This window comes from Malaclemys terrapin, chromosome 9 (assembly GCF_027887155.1).
Source record: "Malaclemys terrapin pileata isolate rMalTer1 chromosome 9, rMalTer1.hap1, whole genome shotgun sequence".
NCBI classification, from domain to species: domain Eukaryota; kingdom Metazoa; phylum Chordata; order Testudines; family Emydidae; genus Malaclemys; species Malaclemys terrapin.
In genome coordinates this window covers 53754473-53769209 of record NC_071513.1, presented here as the reverse complement: position 1 = coordinate 53769209, position 14737 = coordinate 53754473, and positions in this window count along the sequence as shown.

Sequence of the window (14737 nt, the reverse complement as noted above, 5' to 3'; positions counted from 1 at the left end):
CAGAAAAGGGAAACGTTTCTCTTTACAACATGATATGATAGTGTTTGCTTAATTTAAAACAGATAGTCTTTCAATTTGTGTGATCCAGTGCAACTAGACCTAAGTTCATTTTAGACAGAGCGTCAGGTATGAAGTCAGGCAGTAGAATTGTAAAAATAACTAAATAAACAAATAAGAATAAGACTTTAAAAAAGATGGTAATTTCAATATGTTTCAACCATGTCTTTGAAAAATGTATCCAGAAGGATTTTACCTCGTTAACCTGTTCATTTGTTGAACAAAGACATTTTGAATAAAGACAATCTGTCATTAAACAAGCAAACCATGTGGTCTGAATAAAATCCCAATTTTGACAAACTTCCTCCTAAAAGCACAAAAGCAAAGCTTAAAAGACTGAGTTGAATGGGACTAGCTCAGATACTTCTGGCCAGGAAAGCATTTTAGGGCCCGATCCTGGGGGGAAAAACGTAGGTAGGTGAGTAACGCTACACGGGTGAGGGTCCCTACGTGAATTCAGTGGGACTACTCACTTGAGTAATATTACTCACCTGCGTTTTGGCAGGATCGGGACATTTAGAGATTATAGGTATACATAATTTTTAATCTCATCTCCACTGGTAACTAATAAGCCTTTTGCTGCGGTTTCACTTTGACTGGTTTATCCCTACACAGATTTTAATAACCACTTCTTCTGTTCAATTATTTGCTAAAAGTGAAACAAATTGACTCAGTAATACACGGGAGAGGACGGCGTGTGTCTCATCTGCTTTCAGGAGAGGTTGGAGTACCTGATCTATTGGAGATATCAGTTCATAGCCAAGTCTAATTTAGCTGATTTATCAGGACTTTCCCCAAGGTTTCAAAACCAGACTCCTTGGCATTGCCTCTTGTTTCCTGGCTACAGGAGAAAAGAATATAAGTTGACAATAGACAGAATCAGGGCAACAATGTCTCTATTTCGGATTCACGGCGCCTCGTATTTTTAATAGCCTCCTTCAGGAGAAAGTTTTTGCGGACAAAACCCATGTGGTTGGCTGGCCTGTCAGGGAAGGGGACTGGCCTGCACAGGTAGCTCTGAGCAGCTCGGAGTTATGCTTTGATGCGAGTCACTTGCTTCGCCAAATGCTCGGCCCCTTTAAACGTCTCAACATCTTTTTTTGGTCTGTCTCCCTTTCCCTCTCTCGGCGAGCGTGTGTGGCATCCGCCTTCGTAAGCGGTCAGTTCTTTTTCTCCCTCAGCAGCGTTCAATGTAACTTTTACCACCCAATATAAACAGCCTGCCGAAGCCGAAAACAGAGGATTAGCATATTGTCCTGAGCAATTAGCAATGTTTGGGGGGCTATTCATCAGGTCCCCTTTGTTAGGGAGGGATTTTCATTTTGGAAAAAAAAAAGTCGCGGTTGTCCATCTGGTTTGAGCTGAATGGCAAAGCGATCCGTGTTGTAGATGCTTTTCTCATGAAGTGCTCTTTTGAGACCGGAGTTAGAATTAAATGGCATAACACAATTAACATACATGGGGCCTCAATGGAAGGGTAAGCATATAAATAATAGATAGATAAATAAATGGGAGATCGGACGGAGGTAGACAAAAGAACAGAGGAGAAAGGGTTTGAAAGGGGAGGTTAGAATGGCTGGACCACGCTTGTTTAGCATGACAAAGCACGCTTACAAAGCAGGACAATTAGGGAACTGGCTTGACTAGGGCTGCAATCAGGGGCACGGTGCTTTGGGACACTCAGGGAAAGCCCCAGTGAAAGGACCCCGGCGTGGCTCTGAGAAGGAGAGGCAGGAGCTGGGAGCCTGGTGGGTTCCTTCGCTGATTTAACCCCAGCTGACAGTTGCTGTCAGGCTCTGTGATAACACTCATAGCTCAGTGTCCTTTAACATCTACCCAGATTAGTTTTACAGTGGTCTGAGGCAGAGCTGGGCCCAATCTGCTGCTGCCTTCTCCCCACCAGACTTTGGAGAAAAAAAGGGGAGACGGGGGCAGAACCCGCCCTCCACAGAACTGAGCAAACCAGGGTATTTTTGCAGAGCCCCTCGCCCCCGCAGTAGACAGGTATGGAGGCTTTAGTCACTGACTCCTTTCCTGGTAGGGTGGATTATTAGGCTGGGCAGGGCAAATCTGTCCCGAGGGTCAAGATCTTGTCCACTTTTCCCACCCTAACGTGTTGGGAAGTGAAGCTCTGTGGGGAGGTTTTAAAGGGAAGGATACTGGGGTACGTCCCCTCCCCCAACAGAAATGAGCCTGGGCAAAATATTCTGGGCAAAATAACACCCCCTTGATGGCTTGATGCATCAAATCACGTAGAAAAGCTACAGAGGTAAACGCTTTAAGATCGGTCTTTCCTCTCTTGTTCTCTCTCACCGATTTCCATGTCTCTCTTCACCTCGCCAGCACATTTCCCCGCCCTTGACTCAGCCAAATTATCCCTTCAACTGGCTTCTCCGTCTGCAGGTGTGCAGCTATTTTACTCGTGTAGATAAACATATTAAATAATCGTTCTGACACCGAAATGAACCGATTACCGACTTTGATGTCAAAAGGAGACCAAAAAAAGATATTCCCTAGAGGGGGAAAATGCTGCTCCTTGTCAAACCTGTTCCCCCACAACTGTCTGCCTCTTGCAATAAAATCATTACACAGAGGCTGCAGGGGTGTTAGACGCCACGCCTTCAGCCCGCTCCAAAAGAATATTGGGAGGAGATGGGACGACTCAAGGTTTTTGCTGGATCTCAACCTCTTCCTTGGGTGGGGTGTACTCTGCATAGCCCGCACGGAGTACAGCCAAAAAGCATACCCGGGCGGGCTAGCAAGGAGCGAGCTGCAAAGTTGTTTCATTTTAAAATCTACCTGAAAATGAAAGAGAGATCAAGTGAAGGAGGGACTTTGTCAGGCAGTAGCCGTTGCATTGAGCTTGTCACTGTTTCGATTGCTTTCCTGCTGCCTTGGAATTAACAAGTAACCTAGTGCAGAAGGATTAGGGGGCTCATCCGGTTGATTTCTTTTGTTTGTTTTCGTGGAGTAACTTATTTTAAACAATTCTCTCTGCTGCCATAAACCGTATTTCCTCCTGTCAAGCGAATTACACAAACGCGTTAAGATGATTTCTTTTCCATTTCTTTAAAAGCCCAATAATAAACCTCCCCGAAGAGTCGCTTGATTTTGTTTAGGGTTCTGGTCGCAGAGAGAGAGAGAGAGAACCAGGTAGCCAGTCAAAATAATTTTCTTCTCCCCTACTCTCCCAAAAGAAATCAGAAGGAAAAAAAGTAGATATCCCTAATTTGGTTACGAGTATAAATGCTTAATTGTTTAAGAACTTTGCTGTGTGTGTGTCAGAGAGGTAGGATATACAGAGAAGCATTACATGGTGTTAAAAACTTTATTTTAAAGGACACATTAAGCCATAAGAAGTCTTTGAGAGATATTACTTATTTCTGCTTATTAGTGATAATAGCAGAGTAAAATTGCTATTGAGTGTATCAAAGCCATTCAAAGAGACTTTGAAACATCAAAAAGATTTCAATTCTGATTTTCCGGTTTTATTCCAGCCCCGACCTCCTGGCTACAGTCCTTGATTGCACTGTTTAAAAGCTGGTGATCAGAAATATACCTTCATCCTGTGTTCTAAATACCTCATGAATTTAAGAAACAAAAACAACCCCCTCCCCCCACACACACCTCTTAGATAATTAAACAGCGAAAATCCATAGCGGCCATCAATAGAAGGCTGAGAATTTTGAGCTGTCCGTTCTACATATGTAATCCTTATCTAGATTATACATACACATGTGCTTTGCCGTTGCAGTAACTTCAAAGGTATGATGTAAAGTTGTGCAGGTGAGAACGTGTCCTCATATTACAAATCAAATAAACAACGCAAGCCCTCAGCTTTCTCTGAATGGGATGTGATCTTTAAGATCCAGACATAGAAGGGAGGTGAATGTACTTAAGGAGTGTAATATTTTAAAAAATCCCACAAGTTTTTTCCACGCCTAAAATAAGCGAGGTCTTTTTACACCTTGCTAAATGCCTGCAATCGAAGCTGCAATCTCTCCTCTTTATCTTTGCTCTCCCTTTCAACCCCAAGTGGGTTACTTTTTAAAATGGGGTGGGGGTGGAAGTGGGGGACATGATGGGTAAGGAAAGAATCAGCAAAAAATTGCACTTTCATTTTTAAACCGAATGAAATTGACGCAACACCCCCGCAACACACACACACACACACACACACACACACAGTCACACGTGAGACTTTAGAATTGTGGAATGAGCCTGGAAAAAATGTGAATCTGTATCATCCAGATGGGAAGCAGGGCTGTCAAGGTGAGAAAGGGACAATGGGTGGGGAAACTGAACAGCAAAATTCAGAGTAACAGCCGTGTTAGTCTGTATCCGCAAAAAGAAGAACAGGAGTACTTGTGGCACCTTAGAGACTAACAAATTTATTAGAGCATAGTCTCTAAGGTGCCACAAGTACTCCTGTTCTTCTTTGAACAGCAAAAGAAAGAGATCAAAAGTGTGGAAAGCGACAGTCTGTGCTTTAAAACAAAGAGCAGGTGGAAGGGTATTAAACAAGGACATGCGAGGAATAGAGATATTAGAAAAGGGGGCGCAACGGAAAGCGAATGGGGGCGAAAAGATGCGAAACCTAGAGACATATTGGGTGCAATCCAGTGAAGCTACAGGAGGGGGAAGAATGATAAAAAATAATGTGAATGGGGTGTTAAAGCAAACAAAGGGAGCGGAGGGGAAAAGCGCAGAGAGGCTGGCCAGGGAGACAAGAGTTCTCTAGTCTGCAAATGACACCTGAAGTTAAAATTGTTCTCCAGACATGTCCCTACTTTTAAATTCGGAGCGAGAGAAGGAGTCCCTGATGGTGCTTTGGATGCGTTTGTAATTTATCTTTCCCCCTTCGTTCTTTAATTTTTACCTCCTGCCTTTCTTCCATTCTTTCACACGCCTCTGTTTCAGCTGGGGTTGTTTTATAGGAACATCAAAGGGAAAAGCCAGCCTTTTTTTTATTAGGGCAAATAACAAAATACTTCATTATTCCTGAACACGCCACATTTGAATAGCTAAACAAGAAATAACGTGCAGGGTCTGTAAAGATCACATTCCAACAACCAAATATTTGTACATGAAGCGCCCAGAAATTAAATGCAGGTTGATGCCAAATTAAGGAGGAGAGAGACAGAGAAAAAGAGCCTCTTTGAGTGTGTGAGAGAAAGAGGGGGGGGGGGGGGGAGAGATGAGTAGCTGGTAATTATTGAAATATAAGATGAGATTAATTCAAAGGAAACAAACTATGAAAACAATTGGAGCTGAGTGAAAAGCAAACCCCGATTAGAATTTGCTTGTGGTTGTTGTCTGTGTGTGTTTTTCTCCCCAACCCATTGTCACAGTGCAAGGCAATGGGATTTGCACACTTGAGGTGTAATAGCATTACTGCATTAATTAAAATTTTCATTTCACGTCCAGATTGTTTACTTATCTGCTAGAAACATATGTTGAGCGAAGTTAAGATTCTGGATTCCGCACTGTTGCCCAAGGTGCAATTCAATATGGGGTGTGTGTGTGAAAGGACGGCTTCAGATTTTTTTTTATTACATCCTCCAGCCTTATCTTGGTGCCGTAAATTATAAGGATACTCCATTGAACTGAATATGAAGATTATATTTTGAACATCGCTTCCCAAAGCATGCATAGCCCCGCTTTGAAACGAAACAATCCGCCCTGCGCCAGAGTGGCTTCACTGCAAAGCCTTCCTGCCCCAGACGCTCCCATCTTATGCCCCCCAGTGCCCAGTTTAGCGCCTTGCCCGTCCTGGACAGAAGGAGTTTGAAGAAACAACTGCACCAGAGAGAGCACTGTGAGAGAACCACTCCCCCCCCCCCATTCCCCCGCAACAGCACAGATCTCCCCCGTTATAACTGTTTCGGGAACAACCCGTGTGTGCCTCCAGATCATACATACATAGCAATCAGTTCCACGCACGTGTGTATGTTGCTGTTACCTCTATAAAGTCATTTGCACATTATGTATATAATAGGTAGTTTATTTCTCCCAAAGCCCTTATTTTAAAGGGGTCAATCAGACTAGGCAAAATAAAAACATAAATTTGAATTTTTTTTTGGAGATTTCCCTACAAAACAGAGCAAAGGTGTGCTAAATTTCCACACCTTATTTTCTATCCTTAAAACCAGGAGCCCTCTCCTTTTCAGAAACACTAACATACAAAAAAGGGAGCTGTGCATGAATATGAACGGACTAGCTCCCTAGTCAAGTGTTTCTTAGTCTATTTTATTTCAGCAGAACAAACCGAGAGCAGCTCCAGAAGTGAATCCAATCTCTCTTATCTCACCCAGGCTCCTTTCAGGCTGAGATCAGAGAAGGGAGGGAAAAAAGAAGAGAGAGTAATTGTTCTTTATTTATTTTTTAATTTAATACGACAGACACCGCTTTCAGGTCATTTATATGCCTAATTTAGTGATAAAAGTCAATAAGCGAGGATCACAGTACTGTCCCCTCCTAGTAAATATTTCAGAGTAACGAGGGAAACCACAGTTACAAAAAATACACTGGGTTCTTCAAAGCTTTTTTCTGCCTCATCGTAATTGTAATACGTGTGTCTTTATAATGTAATTAGTTGGATTTTTGTTTGGCGGTGACAGTCAAACAAATAGGCCTCTTTCTGGCGGTTAAATTTTTATCTGGCTCCATGTGCATCTTTAATGTACACACACACAGAGAAAAATACTTTCAACGTGTCATTTTCATGAGCATTGCCAGCCCCTTGGAAGAACCATTGTGGGTTTTGTAGCCCAGACATGGCATTGAGGTTAAGCAAGAGGGAGACAAAAGCAAAAGTTGAAATAAACACATTTCTTTCCATTCAGGGTTATTGTTTGTTTGTCTCTTTATTTATTTATTTATTTTTTGGTGTGTTGGTTTTTGGGGGGAGGGGAGGTTTTTTGTTTTTCTAATTTTTTAAGAGGACCTCTATGAAAATGGTAAGGTGTCATCTTCTCCTCTAGGGCTATCTGTAATTGAATCTAGGTCACTATTCTAAAGCAAGAAAAGTCTGCTTCCCACTTTTCTACATCAGCCTGGAATTTGGGGGAAGGAAGGGGGGGGTCTTGCAATTTCATTTAAAATGTAATGGTGGATGAACTGATAAGCAAATAGGGAAAAAGGCTCTGCTTAAAAGAAAAAAAATGGCATGGTTTTAATATGCTTCCAGATGGGGGGAAAATGATTTACATGGGAGTTTATTTCCTCTTTGCTGATATGAAAGAATTACAGATACAAAACCCACTGATCTATAGAATAAAAAAAGAAAAGAAATGTTATTTTCCTGTAAAGGTATCAGTTCATTTATATTCATTTAACCATCCATCCATCAATTCACTTTCTCACTCCTTGCACATTCTCCCTGGCTCTGTTAAACCTTCCCCACCAATATACTTTTCTAGAATATACAATGAAGTTTCCTTTAAAAAAAAGAAGAAAGAGAGATTGAGTTGAAGTAGGTAAAGAGAAGAAGGTTTTCCCCTTGTGTATTTTACATTATGAATTTTAGGAGAATGTTCAGTATTTTAAATACACATGTTTTGCTTCAATTTTGAGAGATTTTGTACATACATACACACACATGTACACACTGTGTATATATATATATGTATGAGATACACAAATATAAAAACATACATATATTATATGTATACACACAATATACATACATGCTGTATACATCTATAGAGTATTCATATATACAATGTACATATATAGTGTGTATATTCACATCGTCTCTCTCTCTCTATAGACACAATGTTTCAAAACTGAAGCAAGTGTGTATATATATGATTTTAGATGTATTTTATAATATGCATGTGTGTGTGTGTGTACAGGCAGAGAGTGTTAAAGAAATTAAATGTCCCTTCTTGTCTTAAAATTTATGGAAGATTTTATATAGCTATAAATGAATTTTAAGTAATTTTCAATTTTCCACTCAAGGAAGGGCATATATATATATATATACTCAGTGAAGGACATGGAACTGAGCTACAATTTCCTTTTTGTAAATAGTAACCAGCTACAGCAATGAATGACTCTTTCCTATTGGCAGCAGTGTATTCTATTAAAGCAAATCCACTATATGCAAGCTCTTGCTTATCCCTACTGCCTGTGTGTATTAGGCAGTGCTATACATCGCTGGAAATGGGTAGCTCTCCACCATGGTCTGGATTTGACAGCCCTTATTCAGTTGCATAGTTACAGTTGTCAGTGGGATTACTCACCTAAGAAAAAGGTTGCAGCATCAGGCTTCCTGTTAGCTTATGTAAGTAATTTTCTGGAGGGCTTTCCAGAGTTTGAAAATGGGACAGGGTGAAACAACGTAAATTTCTAACCCAAATATTGTTGTAAAAGCCATTTTAAAAGTTGCCTTTTCATTGTACAAAACCATATTTATTTAATTTGATTTTTATTATTTTTTGTTTAAAGAGTCCCGTTCAGTGCTCTGGGCATCCTTGACAATCTTTTAAAAATACACATATAACTAAACAGTTCCATCAATTAATGTCAGATCAAACAACCCAGCAATAACATAGATATCAGCAACTCAGTGGAGACCTTCCACATGTAGATCCACTATAAAAATATAAACCAGATCAAAGATTGAAGTTACCAGAGTCCACATTGTAAGTGAGACCTCTAGATGTTAAATCTGTTTTGTGTTTCAAACCCGTACCTGAATAAACACATCATAATATCACATAACATAATTAATAATAATATTGCCATGAAGAACTCTTTAAAAAATAGGCCGTTGGAAGAAGGTTCCTAAAGACGATCCTTTAAAAAGGTTTCCTTAAAATGCAAACACTAATGGAAGCAAGACAGGTTTAGTTTCAATGTCTTAATACACTGGATGTTACAGTTCAGATCATGTAATATGTTTCCTTTATCTTGGCTTTCATTTTCATTTTGGAATAAACTTTCTTAAGGATCTCATTGCCAGTAAGATTCTAAAATGAGAAAATTAACACAAAGGCCCAGTCCAGCTCCTATTTAAATCTATGGGAATTTTGCCATAGACTTCCATGAGAGCTGGGTTAGGACCAAAGGAATTGGAAAAAAACCAAACCTATATTGGTCTGGAGTTTGAATACTGTCACAGGATGTTTAATTTTTAAATCGTTTTAAAACATCACTTTTGAGCAAATATCAATTAAAAACATTTTTATATAATTAAACATTTAAGTCATTTTGGAGGTGCTTCTTAATTTTTCTTTTTATCCCTGGTTCTGTGAAAAATCCATTGAAACCGAGCCTGCTCTCTCTTGAGCTGTTTGCTTGGAGGTGTCTTTGGACTTCCCTGTCTTGCTATGGAAAGATTTGATCACACAGGACCGCATCACCTACTAGATTCGGTAAGTAAATTGCTCTTTCAATCCCTTCTCTTCTGCAAGGCCACATGCTGCTGTGTCCATTTAAGACACTGTGGAGTCATATGATAAATTGTATAGCTATGGGATAAATTACAGTGTTCATGTTCTCTTGACGGCCTCACCTGCACTCTGCCCACTGATGCATCCTAAGTGTGACTTCTTCTTTTATCCTAATTCCCCCCACCCCAACCTGTCAGGATCCATTGTGGGGTGTAATATGGGGCAAAGGCTTGAAATGGGGGACAGAGAACAATTATTCATTAAGGAAACTTGAAAAACTGTGGGATTCCTTCCTTTCTACAGCCCCAGTCTCATGACCATATCTTGCTGGCGTATATCATTTTCCATGGGAAAAGTGAGGAGCTGTTATATTTTTGTGGAACATAATTAACTTTGGGACTGAAATGAGCAATGTCCTTTGAAATGAAGGACAATGGACCAAACCTCTGGGTAGCTTCAAGCAGTCACATTTAAAATTAAATTAGCCTGCCAGAGAAACATCTTGTGCTTTGTCTTCCAAAGGTGGGCTGTCCCCTCCAAAATTAAACTGGTGCCAACTCTGGACAGGCAATATTCTCTTCTGGACCAGGAACAGGTTTGAGTCCCGTATTTTGTGACCCATGAAGGAGTTTTATTCTATTGGAAATCCAGGAGGAATCTCCTTTTCCAAGGGTATAAGGACCTCAGTAGATTGTCAGATATCAAACCATAACATTGCAGCATTATTATGTATGGGGAAACTATTTTAGGTAAGGTTAATAGGTTCTCTGAAACATATTAGTTACAATTTTCCTGTTACAGCTGGACAGCTGCTACTATGGGAACCTGTCCTGAGAGTTGGAGAAATATGCAAGACAACCAACATCAGGCCTGCTCTCATTGGAAACAATGGCAAAACTGCTGTTGACGTCAGTGAGAGCAGGATTGGGCCCATTAATAATCAACTCTCAAATAGTTTGTCTGTAAAATATATAGCATGTACAGAATGTGTAATGAGCGTGTACAGAATGTGTAATGACGCATTGTTATATAAAGATTTTATTGGCACCCATTAGAATGACTGCATAATTTGCTCATGGCTTCTCCACCAATGAGTAATGTGGATATCCTGCTAATAAAACCTTTACACTACACAACGTCATCACGTGAGCTCCCTCTATCCAGAGATATGTGCACACATACACAGTCCAAGGCTGGGGTTTTGAAAGAATACATCAATGCGTGTGCAAACTGAGCACAGAGAGGAGATGGGCATGCATTTGATTGGAAGACGTGCAGATGACACACATCAAGGCAAAGTGCATGTGCAAAATAGATCACATTGGCTGGGGTTTGTAAAGGAACCCAAGGGGCAGGGCATCTAACTCTATTAGGCTCCTTCGCATATCTCAGCTATAAGCAATTTTCTGAATTAACCCCAGTGGGAGCAGCCCCACAGGAGCTGCACGGGCAGCTGCTGTAAATTAAAATCATCAGCAGCTGGGATGGGCCAAACTCTTGTTGCTGTTGAGCTGCAAAGAGTAGGTCGAGCGGCACCTGCGCCCCAAGCCATGAAAACTGCAATGACCTGGAAACAAACCACACCCCCAGTATTAGTGCTGCAGTGTAAGATCCAAAAAGAAGAGGGCCCCCCATTAAAAATCTCCATTAACAACTAAGTGTAGAATCCTGAGAAACATTGGAGAGAAATCCATAATGAGTCCAAACCAAGCCAGCAGTCATGGACAAGGAAATAAGCAAACAAATCTGCCGCATGTAATGGAAAGGGTACTCCTCTTCTCCCTTGGCCTCTTCTAGGGAGACTCTGAGGCTGGTGGAGAATATGCCCTTCCTAGCAGATCACAGGGCAGATGAAGACTGTGTGGGAAAGTGGAGTGTTTTCACCAATTGATGTGGAAGTCAATGACATCTAAAGGTCCACAGTCCAGGAGAAACTGACAAGTTGTTTCTTCTTATCAGATGGTATTCATTCCCCCAAAAGGTAAGGCCACTAGTATGGAGAAGGTCAGGTTTTGCCTTTACTGGTTTAGAGCACTCTTAGGCTATGTCTACACTACCGCTGGATCAACGCTCCAGAGATAGATACACCGCTGATCACTGCTCCTGAACAAGAGGCAGGTTGCTGTCTGGCAGAGCCAGCCAAGGTGCAGAGGAGCTGACTGTGATGGAAGAAACCAATCATGTGAGGAGAGAAGACAGAAGCTTGTGGCCGCCACAAATGTGAAAAATATGTTCCACATGGTATTACTGAGGCGGATAGCTGGGGTGTTCATTTGCCCTGTAGTTCCTTTCTCTTCAGAGCTCTCCTGTGGCTCTTCATAGCATAGATTCTAAAGACAGTGTCCCAGCTCCCATATGGACAACTCAGCTAATTTCAAAATGGAATGGGGGCTGGGTGTTTGTTCCCCTTTGGGTTCCTTTCTGATATGTAAAGGAGGACTGGTCCTTTATTTATGTATCTGCTCATGCTTTAATCTCAGAAATATCTGGGTTATCATGTCTGGTTGTAAGAGTGTGGACTCATCCCTGTGGCGCCTCCTGCTGGTCATCCATGGGAATTAGCTCTTCCAGCCTTAGAGCGCCCTCTGCAGGCCGGTGATCTGCCTCGCCCACTTGGCCCCCGTGTCCCTCCCCAGGACCTTGTGCCCCTTTCTGCTGGGGGCTGCCCGCGGGCAGTAACCCCTTTCTCTTTGGGTATCCCCTCCCCAGGGAACCCCCACCCACTAACCCCACCTCACCTCAGTGTAAGGCTTCTGCCAGTCATCATCTAGCCCCACTCCCTGGGGCAGACTGCAGTATAAGCCACTCATCATAGGCAAGGTTGGGTCTGGACCTGCTGCCCCTCTCTGGAAACCAGTACCTCTCTGGGGCCTTGGACAAGGCCCTGCAGCCTGGGGAGTTGCCAGCCTGGAGCTCCCCAGCCCCTCTGGCTTTTCCCAGCCCTGCCTCACTCTAGGCACCCTGAGCTTCCCAGCACCAGGCCTTTCTCTCTCTGAAGGCAGAGAGAGACTATTTGGGCTTCTGGATCGCAGCCTCTTATAGGGACCAGCTGGGCCTGATTGGGGCATGGCCCCAGCTGTTACTGCCTTCCCCAATCAGCCCAGGTTTTCCTTCCCAGCCTCAGCCCTCTCCCAGGGTTGGCTTTAACCCTTTCTGGGCCGGAGTGAGTGACCACCCTGCTACACTGGTCTTTCCTGATTTTGATGGAGGGATTGCTAGATGTATATTGGGTCCAGTTCATATCATTTCCCCAAGTTTTGAAATTCTGACTTTTTTTTTGGTAATAGTTTTAGCAGTGTGTGTGTGTGATAGCTTATAGAGCTACTTGAAATTTTTGAAGTTTGAAATCTTGATGAATTTTTTTTCACAAAACCTTGTGGTATTTTTTTATGCAGCTCTAATATTAGGCTCATCTCCACGTGATAAATAAAGAAGAAAGGGTGCTGAACCTTTATCTGAGACTTTCTTTCTCCCACATATTGATTGAACATTGGCGTTAAATAGACATTAAGAGTAGGGAAGAGGGAACTCACTCACTCAGAGCTTGACCAAAACATCCTTTCCCCTTGGAGGTGCTCAGTTGTCCATCTCTTGGGATGTTATAACACTGATCCACAATTTTTGAGAAGTCATCTGCTTCAGAGATAAAATGTGCTATTTATTATGTATTTTGATGTGCTGAATTTAAATATGACAATTAAAACAACTGATTGGCTACTGTTTCTAAGATATTTAAGTTTTTACATTTTCTGTCTATGTATATTGTGTAGATAGTAGAGTTTTAATCATAAATTGTAAACCTAGGTCTTTTCATGTGTTTATGGTTGCTTTACATGATAATATTTCACCTGTCCTGTTTATGTAACACTTTAAAATCAGCAAAAGGGTTATATACATAAAATTTATTATGAAACAAAAGGCAAAAAACTATTACGTACATAGTTTAGTCCTATTCAGTGTCTACTCGGCGCTTCTTGGCTTGTCTCTTGTATTCATTAAATGGAGCATTTCTTGTCACTGTCCAGCAATAGTCTGCAAGCATTGATGGGCTCCATTTGCCCTGATAGCGTTTCTCCATTGTTGCAATGTCCTGGTGAAATCGCTCGCCGTGCTCGTCGCTCACTGCTCCGCAATTCGGTGGGAAAAAATCTAGATGAGAGTGCAAAAAATGTGTCTTTAGTGACATGTTGCAACCAAGGCTGTTGTATGCCTTGAGGAGGTTTTCCACCAACAACCTGTAGTTGTCTGCCTTGTTGTTTCTGAGAAAATTTATTGCCACTAATTGGAAGGCTTTCCATGCCGTCTTTTCCTTGCCACGCAGTGCATGGTCAAATGCATCATCTCGAAGAAGTTGACGAATCTGAGGACCAACAAAGACACCTTCCTTTATCTAGCTTCACTTAACCTTGGAAATTTTCCACGGAGGTACTTGAAAGCTGCTTGTGTTTTGTCAATGGCCTTGACAAAGTTCTTCATCAGACCCAGCTTGATGTGTAAGGGTGGTAACAAAATCTTCCTTGATTCAACAAGTGGTGGATGCTGAACACTTTTCCTCCCAGGCTCCAATGACTGTCGGAGTGGCCAATCTTTCTTGATGTAGTGGGAATCTCTTGCACGACTATCCCAGTCGCAGAGAAAACGGCAGTACTTTGTGTATCCAGTCTGCAGACCAAGCAAGAGAGCAACAACCTTCAAATCTCCACAAAGCTGCCACTGATGTTGGTCATAGTTTATGCACCTCAAAAGTTGTTTCATGTTGTCATTCCTTCATATGGACTGCATGACCAACTGGAATTGATGGCAAAACATTGCCATTATGCAGTAAAACAGCTTTAAGATTCGTCTTCGATGAATCAATGAACAGTCTCCACTCATCTGGATCGTGAACGATGTTGAGGGCTGCCATCACACCATCGATGTTGTTGCAGGCTACAAGATCACCTTCCATGAAGAAGAATGGGACAAGATCCTTTTGACGGTCACGGAACATGGAAACCCTAACATAACCTGCCAGGAGATTCCACTGCTGTAATCTGGAGCCCAACAGCTCTGCCTTACTCTTGGATAGTTCCAAATCCCTGACAAGGTCATTCAGTTCACCTTGTGTTATGAGGTGTGGTTCCGAGGAGGAGGAGGATGGGAGAAAATGTGGGTCCTGTGACATTGAGGTTCAGGACCAGAAGTTTCATCCTCTTCCTCTTCCTTGTCTGACTCAAGTGAGAATGATTCTGGTGCCTCAGGAACCGGCAGTCCTTCTCCGTGGGGTACTGGGCGTATAGCTG